Here is a 16,587-nt window from a genome sequence, read left to right on the forward strand (position 1 = left end):
AAATCAAAAAACAAAATAAAATTTTAATAAAATTTTAGAAAGTGAAAAATATAATTAGAACTTTAGAAAGCTGGTCATACTTATGAATGTATTCAGGAGTTGATTAAAAATAATGCAATAAATGTGCTTTTGATGAGTCTATTTAAAAGAAAAACATACTGGTATAAGAAAGACATGTAATAGATGAATATTTTTAAACAAGGCTACATTTTTTTCTGTATTTTTACAGTGAAAAATTCAACAGAATTCACAGTTTTCTAGATAAATTAAAATTACCAAATCATGTATAGAAAATCAGATGCAAATGAAAGCAAGAAAGGTATCTTCAAGTTGTCAACAATTTCAGGTTTTAAGTTGCCAAGAGATTTAACTTTTTACAGTTAAAACTTTGTAAGTTTAAAGAACATTTCATATAGTATGGAGGGTAGTCTAGCACAGAAAATATTCAAAATTTACCATTTTTATTACACAGCTAATGTTACTCAGATCCAAAAACTTAATCTGGAGTCTAAAGAGAAGCACATGAAATTTATAGGCTAACCCTGGTGACAAAAAGAAATACAATCTGAAACAATTTTATCAAATTACATACATCAGAAATGAATGAAATTTATTCTAAGAATACAAAGATAGCTTGCTATTAATATCTGTTAGAATAGATCATGAGGTCCAAGGAGTTTCATAGTTGAATGGTCATCTCAATGGATTACAGAAACATTGATAATATTTAATACTCATTTTAAAAACTCTTAAGTATAGAAGAGTATTTCCTTAAGCTAACACAATAGCTATTACTATTGTATAGTGCTTTTTATTAAAACCAAGATCACAACAAGGATACCATCACTGTCATTGTTGGATATTCAGATCAGTGTGATAAGACGTAAAACAAAAATAAGAGTTACAAATGTATTAAAGAGTAATTCAGAATTTTTATTTGTAGGAACATCATTGACTTCCTGAGAAATCCCTAACCATGAGAAATAATGAGACATTCATATATAGTTACAAAGTCAGTATATAAAAAATTACTAATGCAAGCTTCTATTTATATGAAATTCAAGACCAAATAGAACTGTCTCTAGTAAGAGAACAGTGGTTCCTCAGAGAGGAAATACTCCCTGAAAAGAGATACACTGTCTGGAGAAATGGAGACATTCTGTATTTTTATTGGAATCGTACTAAAATTCCTTATCGCCATTCATTTAATGAGCTGCAGTGTACCAGTTCCTCGCAGGAATACAGCGTGCACTGATCAAATCCAACATCCCTTTACCCCCTCCGCCATACAGACCTTCCCCTGTCTGTTAATCACTAATCTACATTCAGGTGCACTTATTTTAGTTTTCACCTAGGAGAAAACATGATACAGTTGCCTTACTATATCTGGCTTATTTTATGGCATAGTGTCCTCCAGTTTCATCTATTTTGCTACAAATTCCTCTTTATGGATGAATTAAATTCCATTGTGAATATATACCACATTTTCTTTGTTGGTTACCATGCTTGTTAAAGAGGTGTCCTCTGCATTTAAATTACAGGTATTTTGCCATAGAAAGTTGTGAGTTTACAGTGTATAGCTTTTTCAGAAAAGCTTCTGTCACTTAGCAATGTTTTTAAGGCTTCTCTTTGTGTTTCTTTGGTAACTCATTCCTTTTTATGCCCGGATAACAGTCCTTGGTGTAAGTGTACTACAGTATTGGGGACCCCTGCAGTGAGCCTCCAGTCTCCTGTAGGTGTTACATTGCTTGGCAAGAGAAACAAAGCCAGAGGCAAACAGCAAGCAGCTGACCAGTTATTCACAGGAACTAAAGACCATGAGGCCTCTAAAACCTTGGCATTTATTGATTGAGGAGGGGATTATTGGATGACTCAGAGGGTGGTGGTGATTTTAAACTAAGGAGGATAGGACCCTGAGTGTCTTTAGTCCTATTAGTCTTAGGTTTTTAGTCTTAGTCTTAGGGTGATACCAAAAATCTCTGGTCTCCGTTGATCCTTTTGGGAAGTATGTAAAACTAACCATTGTGAATTTGTGGTCCCCAACACTACAATTTCTGCCTCCATTCATCTACTAAAGGACATCTTGGTTAATTTCAGTTTTTAACACTTATGAAGCTGAACATGGGTAGTATATGCCTGCAATCCCAGGGCTTGGGAAGTTGAGGCAGGAGGATTGCTGCAAGTTCGAGGCCAGCCTGTAAGTTTGAGGCCAGCCTGAACCACATAACAAATCCTGTCTCAAAAAGACAAAAAAAAAAAAAAAAAAAGAAAAAAAAAGAATAAAATTAATTTAGGGATTCATGTATGTTTAGGTTTTTATGTTTTATGTATGTTTAGGATATGTTTTCTATTTATTTGAGTAAATACTGAAGAGCTCAATCACTAGATCATATATTAAGAATGTATTTGGCTTTATTAGATATGCCAAACCGTCTTGCAGAGATTTTGAACCATTGGGCATTCCTGTCAGCCATGAATGGGACTGTCTGTTTCTTCACATCCTTGCCAGTTTTTGGTCTCACCGATTTTCTGGACTTCAAGCATTATCATAAGAATATAGTAGCAACTTACCATTTTTTTCTTTCCTGAGTCTTGCTTTGGGAATTGTGTCTAAAAACTCATCATCAAATCCAAGGTCACCTAAGTTTTCTCACTATTATCTTCTACAAGTTTTATAACTGCATTTGATGCTTAGGTCCATGATGCATTTTGTATTAATTTTTGTGAAAGATTTAAGTCTGTATCTAGAAGTGTTTTCTGGGGGGATTCAAATGGGTACCTAGTTGTTCCTGCACCATTTATTGAAAAGACAGTCCTGCTCCCACTGAATTGTCATTGCTCCTTTGTCAAAGGTCGCTGGACTGTATTTGCATGAGTCTGTGTACTGTGTTCTGTTCTGTTGATCATCAGCTGGTCTGTTTTTTACCAGTAGCACTTCATCTTGACTACTATAACTTTAGAGTACATTTTGAAGTCAGGTACTACCAGTCCTTCAGTTTTGTTCTTCCTTAGAATTACATTGGCTATTAGTTGTTTGATTTTCATATAAATTTTAGAATCAGCTTGTCTATATCCACAAAATAACTTGTTCTAAGATTTTGATGGGAATTTCATTGCATCTGTAGATCAAACGAGACATAAATGACAGCTTTTAATTTCATCTTCTTATTCATTAACATGGAATCCCTCTTCACTTACTCAATATACTCTAATTTTATTAATCAGAGCATAGGGCTGGGGTTGTAACTAGTAAAGCACCCAAGTAGTATGTAAGAGGCCCTGCATTCAAACCCAAGCACCACAAAAACAAAACAAAAATTGAAATAAATTATATCTGTCAATCAGTTTTATCATTATCTTCATATAAATCTTGTACATATTTTATTAGACGTAAACATTCAGTTTTGTTTTCTTTTGAGAGGGAAAGGGTACTTATATAAATGGAGTTTTGTTTTCAATTTCAAATTCCAATTGTTTATGGCTTGTATCTAGAAAGAAATTTGACTTTTCTAGTAACCTTGCTTATTATTTCTTGGGTATTCAGTTTTTGTTAGTTCTTTCAGATTTTCTACCCAGAAAGGTTGTGCTTCTACAAACAAAGACAGTTTTATCTTCCTTCTCAGTCTTGTTTTAGTTTCATTTCTTGCTTTATTCCATTGGCTAGAACCTCCCCCAGTATAGTGATGACTAGGAACAGAGAAAGGAGATACTTTGCTTTGTTCCCAATTTGTATGCAAATTGTACTTCTCTAAATAAGTTACTAGTATTCTTTAGTAACTTTTATAGAAGTATACCCACAGTGAACACATAAGGAAAGCTACTTTCTAGTTTCAACACAAGAAAAAGTTCAAATTTAGCCATGTAGTCAAGACATAAAGAAAACTACAGTTGCTTCATTAAAGAACACAAAAGATTTGAGTGAATGAAGCAAGACATCATATCGTATATCAAGGCATGATTTACTATGGTAAAAATTCCCCAAATTAGTTTATAGCCTTAATGAAATCACAATCAAAATTCTAATAATGAATTTTCATTACCCCATAGAAACTTAGTTCAGAGTTCATCTGGAAGTGTGAATAGGCAAGGGTAGTAAAGATCTGTGTTAAAGTGCTAGAAGGAGACATTTCTTTGCCAAAAATCAAAATAATCGGGTACAAAAAGAACAGATTATAGTAACAGACCGCAGAGCCTAGAAATAGTTTACAGTACACTTAAAATTTTCAAAGATGACAAAAATATAACAGTTATTAGTAGTTGTCCCAAGTTGACGTCTGCCTTGGTGTCAACCAGGTGTTGAACATGGAGCCACCCTGCCTACCCAGGGATTATAATCATGGGTGAGGCAGCTCCCTTTGCCTCGGAGACATTCCAGGAGAGGGATCCAGCTGTAAAGTGTGCATACAGCACTTCTAGTACTCAGGAAACCAGGGTCATAAGGAGGGGTCAGAATGGCACACACACCTCCTACATGGTTAAATATAAGAAATGAAATTATAGAGCAAATACGGGAAAAGATTAGTAAATGTTTCCAAAGCCAGGACTAGAAAAGACTCTTCTTTGGTCACAAACAACATAGAGTAAAACCCCACAGATACAACAATACAAAGCCAAATAAGCCATTGGAGGAAAACATTTATAATAATCTGATATCCTTGGCATATAAGACTTGCTTACGGATAAATTTTTAAAAGACTGGGGGAAGTAGACAGTGATCATAAACAGAAGTCAGCGATGAGCAATAGACACCTAGAAAAAGAGTCCAGTTTCACTAACAATCAATGAAATGAAAAATTAATACTTTTTTTATTTTAAATTGACCAAAACTTAAGTCTTTAGAGTTGAAGTGATTTCCTCAGTTAGTGTGGAGTTAAATTTTGGCTAAATATGGCACAGTGTAACTAATACATTTAATCAAAGCCTTGTTTAATAAATAATAAAGGGATTTTATTATGGGCTCCAAGAGAGCAACTATATTGATATAACTTGAGAAGTAGCAACTGAAGACCCTGATAAAACTGAACCCTAAATTGGTGCTGAAGAAGATGTAGAAGCAACCCCAGTTAACACTGTAGAACCGCCCCACAACTTGGGAATTGACAGTCATTTAAGGAACCTCTAGATATGGGGTTAAAATGGGACTCTGGCCAGAGGATAGGTTGAAAGTTCCTGTAAGAACCAATTGGATCTCCAGAGCTTTCCTACCTTTCCCACAAGTAAATGTTTTCCTTAGCCTGCAGTGCACTGGAAACCACCATCTGCAGATAAAACTTGGAGTCTATGGGGTCTTGAGGTCTTCTGCATACATTGTCAATGTATGCAGAAGTCAGGTGATAAAGCTCAGAAGTTGGTGCTTTTCTGCAGCTGCTCCCAGAATACTGATAGCCAGACTTACCTACTTACCGCAGGCAGGAGACCAACAGGAGAGACCTAATGCGATTGACATCCAGGGTTCCCCAAACTATCCGATTACAAAACTTGTGTCTTTTCCACTACTGTGCTGCAGCTCCCAAATCAGCTAAGAAGGAGTTAAAAAACAGGAACTGAAGTTTTATTTTGGTGGGAAGAATAAGGAATAGGAAAAGATACCAGTATCACTCTGTCCTAGTATGAGCTCTCTTTTCTGTAGAACTGGCTCTTCCAGAAATGCTGACTCTTTTTCCCAAAGCTCTGAGAAATAAAGTGTGTCACCTTGGCTGGCACCCTAAATGCAACCTCCAGACCTCTCCTGTCTTCTGAGGGGTGAGGCTGGGGAGGTATGATGCCGGAAGTTCCAACTCTCCAGTCACTTGTTTCCCCTGACAACCCCCTTTCTAAGGTGCTCCAGGAGCCTCCACCCACCAGTCATTTCATTGTATACCACAACCCAAAAAAAACCTCTATGTGAAGAAGGGATGGAAACCAAATAAAAGTCTGTTTCTTCCTGTGTCACAGCCACCTATCATCTGTGTGATCTGACATTGAAATTTCTTCTTAAACTGAAGGAAGTCAATAAAGCTTTAGAGCAGCAGAGTGATGTGCTGGAGTGAAAGGGAATCTCCTTCAAGAATACCAGAAAGCTGGAGATACAGGCATTTTTTCAGGAATCCTGCTGCCTTCACCCACCTCTCCCAACCTCATGAAGCTGAAGATAGGGAGAGCAATCTGGTGTTGACTTTATCTTAAGAGTCAGGAAAACCTATTCTTTGTAAGCATTCCTTCAGTTGATTAATTTAGTCTTCTTCCAAATTGAATGTGTAAGGTCCAAGCCTACCAGTGTAGACTGCAGTGTGAGCTGAGATGCTATAAAGGTCCTTCCCACTGAGGAGATGGAAGTCAGAAGACTCATAGCAGGTATTATTTTATTTCCTTCTGCCCTGTGCTGTCACCTCCATCTGTGACCCAATAAATTAGGACTTTAATCTAACTTGAAACAAGTGTACGGCTTAACCCAGTTCTTTCACCCTCGTGTTTCTGGGCTGACAGAGGAAATATGAGATATAAGATCTGAATTGAGAAGAAATAAGCACTTCATAAACTTACCCATGGAGGGGCAAGTTGGAAACCAGCCAGCAGCCTCCTTATTGTCCCCACTGTCTGTTTTTCTCTATCAGAAGAAGGATAGCGTTGTTCTTGCCTGCCATCCAGTTTAATGGTGTAGTCCATTTGCCCAAACTTTTCTTCATAAGCACAGGGCAGGCATGCTGTCTCTCCCAAGCCCTGTTCCTTGGCTCTTTAGAAGCATCAGCTTGCTGTGTCCATTGACTTCCTGGAATCCTTTCAGGTTGCTTAGTAATGAGACCCCGGGAGGCCAGGCGAGCAGCAGGGAACCTGACAGGTGGCCCCTGCTTCCCCTGGCTGCCCTTGTTTCCGCTGCTGCTGCAGGCCATTCAGCCTTCTTGTTCCCTTGGAAAGTCTTGATCTCATTTTCTGTTACAAGACGTAATGCTGGTGCCTATCCTGTCATAAAGTGCCCTGAAGCCTTTTTGAAAGCATGAAAGGCAGACATCATTAGCAAATGCTGACACGTCAGGCCTCTGAGTCTGCAGGGAGAATGTGGCGGACACCACATGGGGTGTGCACCAGTGAACCTCTGCCTGAGGACCTTACCCAGCTGGGCACATCCGGAGAGTCAGACTCATGTGGGCTCGCCAAGAGACCTGGTTAGGCATCTTCTCCAGCACATCACAGAGGCAAAAGAAGAGTGAGCTGGCATCCAGACTGTCACACAGTTCAGCCTCATTTGCAGGAAGCTTGTTTACTACAGTGAGTTGTACAGAACAGAAATACTTCCATATTGGGTTCTAGCAGCACCTCCTTGACTCAGCATGAGAGGCAAGAAACAGGAATTTGGGGCTGGACAGACCCAGATCTGAACTTGAGCCCGCACAAGATCTACAACCAAGGGAGGAAGCAGTAACAGCCCACTTTCCCTGCCATACCAGATGTACCCACCCTTTACTCAATCCCCACACCCACAGCCTGCCAAGCAGAACGTAGCAAGCCCGACTCAGACAAGAGTGTACCGAGCCAGGCGGCATCCTTAGTTGGTAGCGGGTGCTTGTCAGATCTTACTTTAAATGTCATATAACCATTTTTTAACATAGATATAAATTTCTAACTTGGCTTCTTTCTTTACACATTCTTTTGGCATATGTGCTAAGCATTTTTTTTAAAATTAGTTATAGTTCAGTTCTGATTTCTTCCTTTAAAATGATCAGTACTTCACACTCTTATGCATAATTCATTATGTATATCAAGATCCTTTTTGAGCTCATAGGATAGGAGGAAGGGTAGGCAAGTGTGAAAATATAGCTTTATGGGTCATACCAAATGAGACCTGCAAGAATTTCTTAATTAAAAGCCAAGCATGGTGGCATACGCCTGCAGCCCCAGCTACTCAGGAGGCTGAGAAAGGAGGATCACATGAACCCAGGATTTTGATTCTGTCCTGAGCAACGTAGTGAAATGCTTATCTCAAAAAAAAAAAATGACAACAGATATTGGGGGGTGTAACTCAGTGCGAAGCAAGTGTTTAGTATACATAGGTCGTGGGTTTAGTACCCAGGACACATGAAAAATAACCATCACTAGATTTATTTACGCCCAGGACAGTTCTACTGTTCAGACATTCAGCTGGAAGTATCTGAATATTGCTGCAAAGAACTTGAGAATTTTTGTGAAGAAGAAAAACACTTCATCTACTTTAAGTCCCTTGGTTTTATTGTTTCGTTTTAATCTCCTACACATCAAATTCAGGACTTTACTTAGTTAAGCACTCAGATCCGTCTGGGTTTATGTTTGTTTATTTTAATATCTCAGAAACCAGAATGTGTCTCACAGTCACTGTCCATCAGACTATGCCTAGAAGGTGGTTTTCATGGCCAGTGTGTGGACAAATGGTGGTTGTAATCATTCACCTTGTCATCTCATCTTTTGATTGGTGCCATGTGTATATAGCTGCTGTTTAAAGAGGCTTCACAAAGATCTTCTGTGACTCAGTTTTGAAATAAAAAGTTGTGTGCACTGAGGCACGTCAGTGCAGAACAGCGGGTCAGAAATGAGATATTTGTAAAACAAATGTTCACTATAAGAATTATGTCCATTCCGTATACCAAGGCAGTAACCAATTCTAGTTGGGACCAAAGCAGTTGGAACTGGGCTGTGTTTTGTTACCAAGATGCTTGCAGAAAGATTGGCAACACATCGCTTGCTATAAGGGAAGGTATCAGAGATGAGTGACCAACTGTCAAGACAAATCTAAAGGAGCTCTTTCAAACAATTGTAGAATAAAAATTGCAAGTGTAAGAAAACATTGTGTCATAGTTTAATTGGCAGTATTTTTCTCTCTTACTAGTATATAAAACAGTATTGTGTTGTCTCTTATGTTTGATGAAATATGGTTATTTAAAACAGAAGAACGAGACTCTCCTTAGTAACTGTTACATCTCTTAACCAATTGTTAGTTGAGAACTCTTAAAATCCTCTCCCAGACTCATAAGTCTAGCTCATATTTGACCACAAGCTCACACATCCTTAAGGGTTTGACTTGGACCACAAAGATTTCATGAAATCTTAGCATGAGGACATTGTAAAGAAGCCTGTGGTCTCACAGATAGGAATGCTGACGCCCAGAATCCAAAAGCCTCCACTTGAGTGATGGTGCATTTATTTAATGAGAATATGAAGCATGGCACCCTCTTCCAGCACTCCAGGTAATACTCTGGACATAGAGAGGGAGAAGCGAAGCAGAGAGAGAGGCAGTCTCAGATTAAGCAGTTGTTCATTCAGCTCTTGACACTTTTATTGTCTTCGGCCTCTGCTGTGGGACACACACACCCTTCCTGTGCCTCTTGCCTTTCCTGCAGTCCCTACCTACAGTCTCCTTTGCTCCTACCCATTCCTGTCCCTCATTTTCATCCCCTTCTCTGTCTTGAGATGGTAGATTTATTGGTGTAGGGAAGGAAGTGGGAACATGTAAGAGAAAAGCAGCACCTCTAGTAGGCCTTTGGAAACCCCTTGAAACTTAACCAAAGCCTTTCTCAAATCCTGCCATGTTGTAGTTCAGGAATTGCCAACTACAGCTTGCCATCCTTTTTTGTAAATAAAGTTTTATTGAAACACAGTCACACTCATTCATTTATATAATGTCTGTGGCTGTTTCTCACAAGGACAGATCAATTACAACAGGTAGCCACAAACCCTGAAAGTATTTACTAGCTGGCCCTTCACAGAAAAAATTTACTAGCTCCTGGTTTATGTAAGTGCTTTTTAATCCTAGGACTTCTTAAAGCCTTCTGTAAACTGATGTATGGTATGAATTTCTAAGAAGAAAGAGGAAGTAGCTTTTCCCCTGGGAACCCTTTTCCTGCAGTATTTTAGGGATAGAGCTTTGGAAAATGGCTCCCTAACACTATGCAATATCTATTATTATGAGAAAAGAAAGTTTTTTCTAGGACTTGTTCATCTGTGTAAAAAGTAGAAAGAGCAAATGTAAATTTTTGGGAATGTCTAGTAGTGTCTAAAAAGGTCTATGAGGAACTGGTGACACTGCTCACCCTCAGGTGGGTGGAAACCAGTTAAAAGATAACTCACTGTATTATATTCTGCATGTTTACTTTTAGATCATGCCAATGCATTTTATTATCTAATCAGTTAGTGTTATGAAATGTGTCTGGCTGCACCCCCAAAGCCTCGTGCAGTCGTAGAGAGTGCTTTTTGGAGGTGGCTGACTCTAGTTTGTGATTTATTCTTTGTCTACTACTGGTATTATGGGTGCGAGTGCTATACTTGCCCTCGGGTGTGTGGCCTAAAGCAATATAAGAGACAGAAAAAGACTTCTCTTGCACTTCCCCTTTTCTTGCTCTTGTCTTCTAATGTCATGAACTGTTGCCCCTCTGCCATGTGCTACCCTGCCTTGGAGCCAGCTGATATGGACTGAAACCTCCACAAACTGTAAGCTAAGTAAACCTTTTATAGCTTAATTTTGAATGTTGGGTATTGTTGTAGTCAGGGGTTGTACACAGAGAATAATTAGGCCCAGGACATGGAGTTTATAATATTTTTATAATGGTCACCACAAGTTAACATAGGAAATCTATCTGCAACACCAAAGACATAGATTATTTAGTCAAGAACCTAAACCCCATGGCAATGTCCCACATGAGTCCAGATAAAAACCCAGAGCTCAGGACAGTGTCTTCCACGAGTCCAACTGGAGGTCCAGAGCCCACAAGAAGGACTCACGCCAGTCTCTTTTACGGATCCATGCTGGGAAGACCCAAGGGTCAGCAATAGAAGCCAGAAAGTCTATGCCAGCAGGATAAAGGAGCTGTGCTAGTGGGATGAGGGTTCTACACTGGAGCCAAGAAGTCACACTCACAACAAAGACCTGGGCTATCCTGAAAGGCACCACAGCTGTCCTCAGCAACACGGAGGCCCCGAGCTCCTCTGATGACAAGCACAGTCGGGTACATGCCAGGAAGCAGCATGACGAGTTCATCCTGGAGACCAAGTGGCACACGTCTTCCCCTCCGGAACCAGGAAGCAATGCTCGATGTGAGGACCAAAGCTTCTCCAGAGAACCAACAGCTCAGACAGCAACTCGTAGGAGAACCCACAATGCCTCCTTAACGCCTCAACCCTCAACATCTCCCTTCTTCTCCACCTATTTATCCCGGCAACTTTCCTCAGGTGGAGCATCTTTACTCAATGCCATGCTGATGTAATCCAGCTGGCATTAAGTTGACCGCCAGTTCTTAAACCATAACAGGTATTTTGTCTCAGCAGTGAGGAAAGTAAGAATTTGGTACCAGAGAAGTGGGGTCATTGCTGTGACTATACCTGTCCATGTAGTTCAAGAACCTTTAGGAATGGGCCAAGGGTTTAGTTCAGCAGCATAAATGTCTGCCTGACAATCATAAAGTTGTGAGTTCAATTCCCAGTACAAAAAAAAAAAAAAAAAAAAGAAAGAACCTTTAGGAATGGCTTGTGAAAAGAGTTTGAAGAGATTCAGATATGTCCCCTGAAAAAATAGCACTGGAATGCCTTAGGTTGTTCTGTATACGAGATTCTAGTCAGAGCTCAAAAAACCAAAAGATTAATAGAAATCTACCAGCAAAGCCTAGGCTCAGGAGATTTCTTCTAGAAAGAAGGACTGCATTGGTTGTTGGACTCCAGATGATGTGTGTTATGGCTTGACAAAAAGTTTGTCTGCATTTTGCTCCTGTCCTAAGACTGCCTGAGACTAAGATCAGGGCAGCAGACTAATTAAACTGACAGAGAAATTTTCAAGACAATTTAATGATAAGACAGTAGCATGGCTATTGTTGGGTGCTTTAGTCAAATTTATATAGCGAAACAAGCCAAGAGCCAAGCAGAATGATTTAAAATGTGAATTTGGTCAGAATGGAAGCACCAGTAAACCTTTGGATTGCATAGACAGAGCTGAGATCTTGATTGCTGAGGAGGAACAGGAGAATACAAAAGATGGTCTGGGGGTGTCTTAGTTACTTTTTACTCATCGCTGAGACAAAATACCTGAAGCCCAAGTTGGGAAAGGAAAGGTTTATTTCTTACAGTTTTTGGAGGTTTTAGTCCACACTCAGTTGGCTCCAAGGCAGGCGGGCATGGCTGGGCCACAGTTCATGGCGGCCGCCAGCAGCAAGCAGGAACCAGCAAAGAGCAAGACACACCTTCTTCCTGCTATTACATCACATCCTGGCTCCACTCTTATGTGGATGGAGCACTGACACCATCAATCCAAGCACTAGACAATGAAATAATCACAAATGCACAATGCAAACTCACAAGGCCTGGGGGACATAGACATAAACCATGACAGGGGGCATCACAAGAATCACCACGTATCCACCCTTTACAGCCTAAAAACTGCGAAGGCAAAAGACTTTGCTTTGAGGAGAAAACCACAGAATTCCAGGTTCCAGAATAGTGGCAGCCACACCAGGTTCCAGAGTGGCAGCAGCTTAGATAATTTGTTTCTCAGAATTAGACTCAAAATGCTCAGCAATCAAGGCACTTGACCCTTACAGCCACAACAAAAGAAAGCCTGGCAACTACTCCAGCTGGCAGTGATGGCATCATCCATGTGGTGCTGATTTTAGGCACATGAAGAATGCAAGAGTTCTGAGATTAAAAAGGTTTCCATCCAGATTTCAGAAGAAGGCCTGGAAAGCCAGGCTGTGAGCTCCTGAGAGGGCAATAGGTGCAGCTATGAGGGTTGAGCCAAAGCCAGAATTTTGGAGAAGCCAAAAAGATGGAACATCTGAGGATAACTGCAAGGACGGAGCAAAGCAGACTCAAGAGAAAAGCTATGGGAGCTACAGTCATCAGCAGTGCCTTAGGGGTGGAGCCACCCAAGCCCTTTGGAGCTCACAACTTGCCACAGGTTGCCTCATATGCTGCACATGGAACTACAGGACTTAATATTTATCCTGATGTATTTTGGACTTGCTTTGGTCATATCCCTTTGTATTCTCATTTGTAAATTTTGGAATGGAAATGTCTATCTTGTGCCATTGAATGTTGGAAGTGTTTAACTTTTTTCATTTGTATAGGGACTCATAGCTAAAAGTTTGCCTTAAATCTCAGAGGAGACTTGCGACTTGGACTGTTCAGATGTTAGGACTTTGGCAACTCTTGGAGATGGATTAAATGTCTTTTGCATAAAAGGGATGTGCATGAGTCTTTGGAGGGCCAGGAGTAGAATGTTATGGTTTTTGTCTGGATGTACCCCCAAAGCCTCATGCAGTCATGGAGGGGGTGCCTTTCAGAAGCAGCTGAATCTAGAATTTGTGACTAATTCATTGTCTAGTGCTGGGATTAGACTACCTGAGTGTGGGTCTACATACAACATAAGGGATAGAAAGAGTCCTTTTTGCTGTTGTTGTTTTTGCTATCTCCTTCTGACTTGAAATGCTGCCCTCTGCCATGTACCACCCTGCCTTGGAGCCAGCAGATTATGGACTGAAATCTCCACAAACTGTGAGCTAAATAAACCTTTCCTTCCTTAGTTTTGGGGGTCAGGTATTTTGTCTCAGCAATGAGAGAAAAGTAACCGAGACAGTCATTCTGTCAGTCATTGTTATCAAATTTTAAAAGAGAAATGTAAAATATTTAATCACCTGGAAACAGTTCAGCAGTTTTAACACAGTTAAATGTATACTTACTATATGTCTCTGCAGCTGTATCTCTATACATTCAAGATAAATTAAAACGTAAGTTTGTAGCAGCTTTATCCATAATAGCCCTAAACTGGGGACAACCCAAATGTGTTTATTACCAGATGAATGGTTGGCATATCCATGTAATGGAGTACTACCCAGCAAGAAGAAAGAATAAACCAGTAATACACACAAGTGAATAAATTTTACAGATGCTATGCTAAGACCAGACCACACATGGACACATTTCCCAACTGTTAGGCCAGATACAAAATATTTGACCTAATTCCACTTATGTGAAAATTTAGAACACACAAAATGAATCCATAGTGATATAAGTCAGATTTGCTTGGAGTCACAGTGGGGGAGATTTGACAATAAAGGACATAAGGAAATGTGAGGAAACAGAAACGTTGTGTATCTTGGTTATGGTAGTAGCTACACAAATGTATACATTTGTTAAAACTCAGCATTCTGTGTATTTACAATTTTGCGGGGTTATTTTGTTTTTTGTTTTTTGGGTTTTGGGGTTGTTTGTTTGTTTGAGTTTTTTGGTACCAGGGATCAAACTCAAGACCTTGTACTTACCAGGCAAGTGCTTGTGCCACTGAGCTAAATCCCCAGCCCCTAAATCTTTATATTTAAAACATTGAGTTTTATTGCATATAAATCATACCTCAGTAAACTTAATCTTTAATGAATGTCTCTTGGGGTCTTTCAGAAGAGAATAATGAAAAAGGAAGGATATAAGGGTGGGTCACTATGTTGTAGACAGGGAAGTCACTGGAGAGGAGGGGCAGTCTGCTGCTCACTGTGTGACTGGTGACCCTGTCTGCTGCTTGCCTTGGGCAGTCTCTCATTGTTTGCCCTCTGTGTCCAGGACCTTGCTAGTCCCAAGCACAGCTCTAGAGTCCTTTGGGTGTAACTTAAGTGAAAATATGATCAGCACATCTGACTTCATTGCAGCCTTGAAGGACTGTCCCAGTTGGGCTGTTTCCTGCTTACAAATGAACTGCACTCCAAAGAAGCTGTGTGAGGGCTGTAACGACAGTTCAGTGGTGGCGCATTTGCCTACCATACACAAAGACTAGGGTTTGATCCCAGCACTGTGAAAAGAAAGAAAGAAACTGTTTGACCTTACAACGCATTTCCTGATTCAAAATAATATTATGAACACTTTTTTGGAAAATAGACCAGCCTCTAAAACATCCGCCAGAGTTCTAGGACACCACAGATCTCATCTAAGCTGAAAGCCAACAGCATTCTTTGTTCCAAGATGAAAGCCAAGCATCTTTTCTTTGGGCACAAGAATTGACTTCTCTGCCAACCTTTAAGGATAAGTCTCCTTTCCTGTGATATATGCAAAGGCCTAGTTGTCATTTCTACTTCCAGATGTCCGTGCACAATCCAAAAGATGTTTCTAGGCAGAGAAACATGCCCACTGGAGACTGTGTGGCCACCTAGGTAAGGCACGAGTCAGGGAGCTTGCACTCAGCTTATGGCTCAGCGCCACCTGCCTGCAGTGACATCCTAGACAAATTACTTAACCCCTCTGTATTTAAGATTGAGGCAGGATCATAGATATGTCATATATATACATATATATATATATATATATATATATATATATGAATGACCAGGAAAACCATATTTTTAAAACTGCACTGTTAATAAAAACTGCAGCTTCAAAACACAAACTCACTCAAAAATCTCTAAGGTCCTTAAAGACTCAGTAAGCCTTGGCCATTCCACTTGACCACTTTACCTGTTGTAAACTGACCTCTTGAGCTGTGAATAGAACATACCTTTTGGCCTGTAAGGCAGGGGCTACCTGCTCTATCACCTGTGGTGCTATCACCTATGAATGGACCGTTGCCCTTGCTCTGTAGAAAGGGCCTCATTCTTTGATCTGTAAATTAAATTCCCTCTTTTCATAAATTCACAACTTCTGCAGATGTCCACCCCCAAACCACCAGGTATATACCCAGCCCCAGACTATAATGCATCTCATTCTCTGAATGTGCACACTCTGAGTATGTACTTTTCTCTAAATAAATCTTTTCTGTGCCTCTTCCTGAATTAGTCTTAAAAATTCTTTCCTGCAACAGGAGTCAACGAACTTGGGGAACAGTAGCTGGAGGTTCCTTGCCTCCTCTTTGGGATCCTCTTGAGAGCCTGCTGGTGAAAGATAACTATGATAATAATTCCTAGTGCAAGAAGTTCTCATGTGAATTTGAAAGAATGTAGAATCCTGTTTGCTGTGCAACCCCTCAAAATTGGCATCTTAAAACAGTTACACAGTTTATTTTATAAGAAAATCTGAAGTCTGGACAAGAGTTAGCTGTTACCTCACTCCACAGCAGCTGTGCTGATGTTGCCCCCTGGTATATTTGGAAGTGGCTGCAGGGAAGATTTGCACAGCTGGGGCTCTTTGAGCATCTCTTGTGTGATCTCTCCAGCATGGCAGCTTCAAGGGTAGCTCTAGCTGATGCTTGTACGTGACCTAGCCCTGGTAAAGACCATAAATGCAAAATGCAAAGTCATAGAATTCAGGGCATCTGTCCCTGATGAAGCTGCTGCTAAACTCCCCGCCCCAGTTTACCAAGTTCTCGGAAATTAGATCCATTAGCAGGGACCCACTTGTGTGGGGCTGGCTGCTTGGCTCCCACAGCTTCTCTTTTTCACTGGGTCTCTGCACCTAGGCTGCCACTGTCTGCCCCGGCTTGTGGTGAGCACATAACAGAAATAAACATCTTTTAAGGTCATGCTTTACAAATGCAAATTAATTTCACCAAGGGCAGACGGTTTAAATTCCATTTGTTCTTGGCTCATTTTAGATTAAAGAGAGGCACAGGGCAGGGAGCCAGCCAGAGGGCCTTGTTTCCAGAAAAGCAGCACCTGAAGGAGCCAAGCAGAGTGGGATGGA

General features: G+C 40.3%; 1 protein-coding gene across 7 annotated transcripts in view; it reads left to right on the forward strand.

Annotated features, from left to right (window-relative positions):
* Tmem108 (transmembrane protein 108) overlaps positions 1-16,587 on the forward strand; it is a 322,687-nt gene that overhangs the window by 279,882 nt on the left and 26,218 nt on the right. The gene's annotated exons all lie outside the window — the stretch shown is intronic.

The sequence above is a fragment of the Cavia porcellus genome, unplaced genomic scaffold (assembly GCF_034190915.1).
Source record: "Cavia porcellus strain 051 isolate PalLab524CR breed Dunkin Hartley unplaced genomic scaffold, mCavPor4.1 scaffold_5, whole genome shotgun sequence".
Taxonomy (NCBI): domain Eukaryota; kingdom Metazoa; phylum Chordata; class Mammalia; order Rodentia; family Caviidae; genus Cavia; species Cavia porcellus.